The sequence below is a fragment of the Aplidium turbinatum genome, chromosome 6, assembly GCF_918807975.1.
Source record: "Aplidium turbinatum chromosome 6, kaAplTurb1.1, whole genome shotgun sequence".
Lineage (NCBI taxonomy): Eukaryota > Metazoa > Chordata > Ascidiacea > Aplousobranchia > Polyclinidae > Aplidium > Aplidium turbinatum.
This window is the reverse complement of record NC_137477.1, coordinates 30,336,561-30,343,566: the sequence shown is the minus strand read 5'-3', so window position 1 is coordinate 30,343,566 and position 7,006 is coordinate 30,336,561. Positions and strand designations below refer to the sequence as shown.

Genomic DNA, 7,006 nt, shown 5'->3' with positions numbered 1-7,006 from the left:
AAGCACCTAATGAAATAAACTTTACTGGGAATAGCACCTAAGCGACCTAGCTCCACAGTGCACCGCACCCAAATATCCTGACGCCACAGTGTGCGCACCTATTTGTCTGCACCTAAAAGACTTGGACCCATTTTTAACTGTGCTTGGGGTTGTTTATGTTGAAGAGAAGTGACCACCAAAGCATGGATCATATTGCCACCAAAAAGAAGAGAAATACATTCGATCAAAAAATTGAGATTTTAAAGCCATAGTTCAAGTTTGTATGGTCGATAGCCTACATTGCATTTAGTCTACAATATCAAACACATGCAGTAGTACTTGTGATTGCAAGAAGCAAAATGACGAAAACATTCAATCCAGACAAAGTGTCTTGAAACTATTTATCATTGTTTTGATCAGACAGGGTTACATCACCAGTCATTGTTTGTAAGGTTGTGAGATCAGATTTGTTTTCATCAAGATGGAATTCTAATGGAGAATCGCTTTCTTGATTAGAAGAAGATACTTCATTAGGTAAAATGTCACCAGAAAATCCTGCTGCAATCAAACTATGTTGACGTAATAAAGCACATTCTCCACCTTCAACTGGATCAAAATCATATATGTACAAATATCCATCTCCACCAATCACTAAGACTTTAAGAGATTTTTGAAGGCTAACAATAGCACATATATTTCCTATCCCAGAAAATGGCAGCTTGACAGTGGCAAAATCACGACCTTGATTAAGTACTTCCGTGACTTGTGTAGGCAAATAACTAGCAGAATTTGTAAGAGCTTTACTTAGATATCCCATCCAAGTGCCTTCTTCGGAAACAAGAGTTTTCTGAGGTGATGCTTGCTCTAATTTAAATATATGGACAGTTTCTGTGTTGCTTGATGCACATAAAAATAATGAATCAGGGCTGAAGCAAAGGGCACTGATGGATACACATCGTTTCACACCACGACGAAATTCAAATAATTTTTGGCCATCAGGAACAGAAAACACTCTGATGACAGTTCCTTTGCCGGAAGCTGTAGCTAGCTTGGTCGCTGAGTCATTGAACACCATTGCTGCCAGTGAAGTATTATGTGCATTGATGGTACTAACAGCTTTCAAAGTAGTAACATCAAATATCTGAACTTCACCAGAAATACTACTACCAGGATAAGCCATGAATGCTCTGTCATTATTCAAACTAAGACAACATAAACCTTTAGGGTTGCTTGGCGTGTCACGAATCGTATGTAATACCTTCATGTCCCGAATATTATGAATATAGATGCTTTCTTCCAGCATAACAACCAATCGAATCCGATTCATTTTTACAGCCAATATAGTATTGGAATAACTATAATTGCAAATTTCAGTGCCTTTCTTGAAGTGACATACAATCAATTTTCTTGGTGCAGAAAGACTCACAAGCGAAACCAAGCTGCTAGAGAACAGTCTGTCAACCAAGCTCACTTCCTTTGGCTCATTTTTGTGAAAGATTAAAGCCAAGTTTTCAACAGCATTAATCTGGTACACTAGATATCCATTTCGTGAGCCAACAATCACAGAAGTGTGATCTTGATTAAAATTGGCAAATAAAATGTCATTGTCAGAATAGTTTGTGTCGTGGCTTGCAAAATTGAAATTCATATTGAAGCTTTCATTGATTTGGTTAAAATCCAATTCTTCTATTAAGTATTCTTTATGATTTTATTTCTAAAAAAATCATCATTTATCATCATGCAATATCTAATATTAGTCTAGCCTAACATGTAAAAAAAAAATGTTTCTGATTAAATGACTGGAGAAAGGTGACACAAATTCATTCTTCCAATGCTTTCATGAAGACATTGAGATAAAAATGATACAGCTCAAATACAAGTAAAAAATTACTTAGATGTTCAGCTAAAATAACATAGAATCAAAGATAATAAATAAACTTTTCATAAGGAACCGTTAATCGGACTAGAAAATAAATTCTCAATAAACTACACTAAGAAGTTAAATAGTTGTGGAAATGCCAGCATTTCTGCAGTTCCAAAGTAAAGCGTTTCGACAACTTTATGCAAGTCGATTTTTCTGGCCATTATTCATGTTTAACTAGTGCTTGTACCTGCGTTAAAGCTAACTGCTGATTCTGTTCTGTTCACTAAAAGGATGCTACAAGACACTTTATGAAGAGTGTTTGGGTGTAGAAGCTGCATAGTCAACATGCAACAAAAGATTAGTTCCTCATTTTATAAATAAAATTCTTATTAGTTTCTGAAATGAAAACATTTTTTCTACAAAATGCGGTGATTCTTTTAATGCGTAATTGTCTTTCTAACATGAGCAAAACAGCTGGCGTTGTTTGGCAGAGACTGACATCCCATTGAGGATTTGATTGATTGATTAAATCTTTATCCTCGGACTGGGAAAACTTCTTGCAGAGCTTAATCCTGGCAGTTTCGCATACTTGTATCTAGGCTTTGAATCACTGACGCAGGCCCGGTCACCGAGGTTGACAGAGTGAAGTTTCCGATTGTTGAAGTCTTGTTGCCGGGGAATTATTCCATTCATTAGATGCCGCTGAATGGAGAGCAGTCCTTATCGTGCGTTGCTCAAGCACACACCTTGAGAGTCGAACCAGCGCCGCTTGATCTTGAAACTTCTTTGTTCCAGAAGTCACGTGTTAATCAACTGAGCTATCAGGGCGGACTTGGTCTAAATTCTATTATAAATCGACGTAACTACAATTATTTGCTCTAGATTCTATGGTAAATCGACGTAACTGACAGTTACATCGCTTTGGCTTTGGATATATGATCCTTATATGTAGTTACGTCGTTTTGACCAAAAGTATCTCGCAAACTTCTGCACAGGGTTGTACGCAGTGATGGGCATTATCGGCGATAATTCATCGGCGATAATCATCGGCGATAAATTTTTATCGCTTATCGTTATCGCTCAATTATTTTTTCAGTTATCGTTTATCGTTATCGCCAAAAGCAATATTTGATTATCGCCGATAATTAATCGCCGATAAATTTTATTTTGGATCAACACACAAGTGGAAAGATCATGAAAAGTGGAAAAATCATATTTTTACTAGCCACCTAGTTAATGAAACTAAAATTAAAATCAGTTCTTCTTCAGTGCCTGAAGTGTGTGTGCACAGGTCGTTATCAAGGGAGGGGGCACGCCCCCCTGCAGCGACGGCCCTGACAACACAATAATTTTTAGAGTTGCAAATTGCAATGCAATGAAATGCATGCAACAAGTCTCTTGTTGTTTTGCTGCAATGGGCAATCGCGAGTGAGTTATACAATTAAAATGTAAGCGCACAGGCGGTACAGATTCCTTTGAAGCGAAGCGAAAGAAATTGGCAAGTGGTTTGTGAAAGTGTCGCAATACGAGGCCGCTTTTACATTGGAAACATGGTCTTTCACGCCACCTCACGATCAACTATTTTATTCTTGTGTTTTCTTTTTTCGTTGGAAGTGTTAGTTTTTAGTAATTGTCGTAAAAAAATAAAATCTCTCTCGTCAAAAAATATCTCTCTCGTCAAAACATGAAACTTATTGTTTTAAGCGCATGAAATCTTTAGATGAGTAGATTAACTAAAATTGCAAGAACTTGCCTTGAGACGTGCGGTTACGTCACAAACTCAGTTTAAAAGACAAAATTCACACACAACAACAACAACACAAGGTCGGTTATAGACTGTGAGATCGATTGTTTTCTAGCTTGGCGATATAACTTTAATCTAAAAATAATAACCGAATGCGTAAGTGCCGTTTAACTTAAAAAGTTAACTTATTTGTGCCGCAAGTGAAAGTACTTAAAAAAATTTTCGGAAAATTTAAATATTGCATAATTATGACCCAGGGATTCAGCCTATAGGGATCGCCGACTCGGCTGGAAATCCGACAATCGTAGTGTACAAGTGTTGCCAGATATTTTTTATATTTTTAGAAAAAATATTATTTTGGCATTTTTAAAGTAGTAGTTGCCCAAAACTTGCCCGTAAATAAATATTTTAAAACTAATCTAAAGTAATTTTATTATTCACTTATCAAACTATTATATTTTTAGCAAATTTAACCTCTGTTGTACATAAAACATATTACTTGAAAAATAATTACCAGCTTCAACACTTGAAACATGAAGCCTTTTATTCCTGAGGTGTATTTTAATTTTTTCAAATTTTTTTTGTTCTTAACTGGTTAGTAATAAATATTTTTAAACCTCAAAGTTTTATTTAAGTCTTGTACATAAATTCAGCACATTCTTATTGCAAAGTAACACAACTACAAACTACTTTAACTCAATCTTGTGCGACTTTAAACTTCAGGTTAGTTTTAACCCTTTGTCCTGTGGGGGGGGGGTCGGGTGGGACTTGGCGCTTTTCAAAGCAATATCACTAAAGAACTACGCAATCCACACCTTTGAAATTTTTTGACTTTTCCTAAAAATTATTCAAGTATTTATTCCGCTTTAAATGACATTGCTATTGTGTATAGTTTTAGAGATATGACATGATTTTCATAACATACTCGGATATTTTAGCCTGCTACTAGCTAGTCCTTTTGTTTTCTAATTATACGGATTAATAGGATTACTGAGCGCCGTCGTGCGTGGAACTGCGACGCAGATATCTCGTGAGTTGGCTTTGTTGTAAAGCATTCGACCGTAATGATTCCGCCTTTTGTTTGCAAACTCGAGTTTTGAGTTGCTTTGATTAATCTTTTAATTACATCTGGGTTTCTTTGAAATTATATCAGAGAGTAAGTATACGATAAGCCATGCTGAAAAAGATGTAATTTTACATAGTTTTCTATGGCCAATACATTTTGTTTCTAACTTATAACAAGAAGCCGTACGAAAATTTCTTGACAAAACTCAGTCTATCTCACAAAACAAACAAACTGATGTGGGAAGTTTTTTGTTGATTTCTTGTCGGAAAGCAACAAGGAGTGAGTTTTTGACCCGCCAATAAACTTCTGCATGTACCGGTACACTTATATTCACATAAATATTTATGGATGTTGTTAAAACGTTTTTATAAAAACGAGAGATTGAAGGATACTGAAAAGAACTTGACATCGTCTATCTAAACTGCTCTGCTTTTGTGGAAAAACACGCGCAGCGAAATTGTTGTGCTTTGACAAACATTGCACATACTGTATTGTCAGCAATGAATCTTTACCTAAATGGTAATTTTGCAGTTGCTTGAGAGATTACAAAATTATTTTTTCTCTACGAGAATTGAAAAGTTTGATATATCTCAGCAGAAACACTATTAGGACCAACTCAATAATTTCAAACTTTGTTTTCAAATGTTGATCTTCAAAAGCTTATTTTCACAAAAGCTTACCTCAAAAAGGTGTAGGCATATATCATTTTCTCAATAAATTTGGATGTTTATGTCATTTGGAGCAAAGTTGTTTGCTTGGTTGAAAGAATCTGAAATCAATGCCTTGTTTTTGTAACGTATCGCAACGTAATCTATCAGTCAGCCGCTTTTGAGCCTTTTTGTTTTCGAATACATTTCCGTGACAAAAGATTGGCTTTTGTAATAACGCCATCAACCGCGAAGTTGCATTCTCTGACTGCATCTAAAACGCGATACCATACTCAGCAATTTTTCTAAAAAATTGTTGCACGAAATACATATCTGACAAAATAAGGGAAATATGTTGAATTGAATTATGTTTTATACGGATTGTTTTCCTTGTCTCCTAAAAGTAACTAAAAAAAAATAAAAACGATTTTTATCGTTTGGCATAAAAATATGATATTGAGGTTCACCTTGGTTTGCATGATGAAAAATGAAAATCATAACAAACAATTGTTCGAAGTGATTTTCACAGCTATTTGATCCTTCGCGATGATATCAATTGTAGTTTCTATTACATGAAACCTGTTCAAACTATTTTTTTTTAAAACTGTGGTTGATTCAAGAATATAATACTTTGTAAATATAACTTACTTTATTTTTGTGTTTTTACTTCGACTTTTTCACAAGCAAGACTTTACACAAAACAACTTCAGTGTGAGCCTACCCAATAATGTCGATAAGTTATTTGCAACGTGAGTCGATTGACCAGAGTAGCCTCAGTGGGCCAGAAAGCTGTGGCCAAAACTTGATTACTTTTATCAAAAGGTTTGCACATTGGGAACAGCAATCACTTTGTTTCAAATCAGCAAATCACTTTTTGTCATTGGTTCAACGTCTGAACTAATATACAACAAAATTGGTTTTCTGGGTCTTTGGTTCGGAAAAACATCATTATGATGTATTGTTACGTGGTCTATCAGCCAGCAGTAGTTTATGCGCCTTTTGTTTTTGGTTATGTATCAATTACAAAAGATGGCTTTTGCAGTAATGCCGTCAACAGCAAACTGCATCTAAAATGTTATTTCAAAACTTGAAGAGAAAGAAATTTTCTAATGCGTAAGAAATAGCTTGACACAAAATGCATGTCCAACAAATTAGAAAAACATGTAGAAAACCTTATCTTGCAAATCTAGTTGACAACATAAAAATGCCGTTTCAATCGCTTAGACACAAACGTGCATTTTCAAAATATCAAAAACCTTCAATTTTGCCGAAGAAAAAAGTCAAAATTTTAGTGATTTTTTTGTATGATAATAACAATCAACCTAAAAAAGATTTTTTTTGCAAGATTTGATATCTTGCTAAATGTATTTATTTTTCCTATCGTTATGCCACGACTTTGAGTTTGTCACGCAGAACGGGAGTTCCCTTTGGCAATGTACAAACGACCTTTTCTATAGCCTACCAACACGATTTGACTAAACGATTATTGTCACTTCACTTTATCAAAATTGTTGCAAAATTATTTCATTCAAAGTGATCATTGTTGGTAAGTATGGAAACAAATCAGTTTTGTAATGCATCGTGACATAGTTTATCAGTCAGGAGTTCTAGACACTTTTTGTTTTTGAAGTGCATGAAGGTCCAAGTTGGAACGAGCTCCTATCGAAGCAAGTAACTACCTTTGGATAGGTTGTGGTTCAAACACC

At 35.1% G+C, this 7,006-nt stretch overlaps 1 pseudogene; it reads right to left on the bottom strand.

The window, feature by feature from the left end:
- Positions 1–297: 297 nt before the first annotated feature.
- Positions 298–1,627, bottom strand: LOC145772130 (WD repeat domain phosphoinositide-interacting protein 2 pseudogene; annotated as a pseudogene).
- Positions 1,628–7,006: the final 5,379 nt, after the last annotated feature.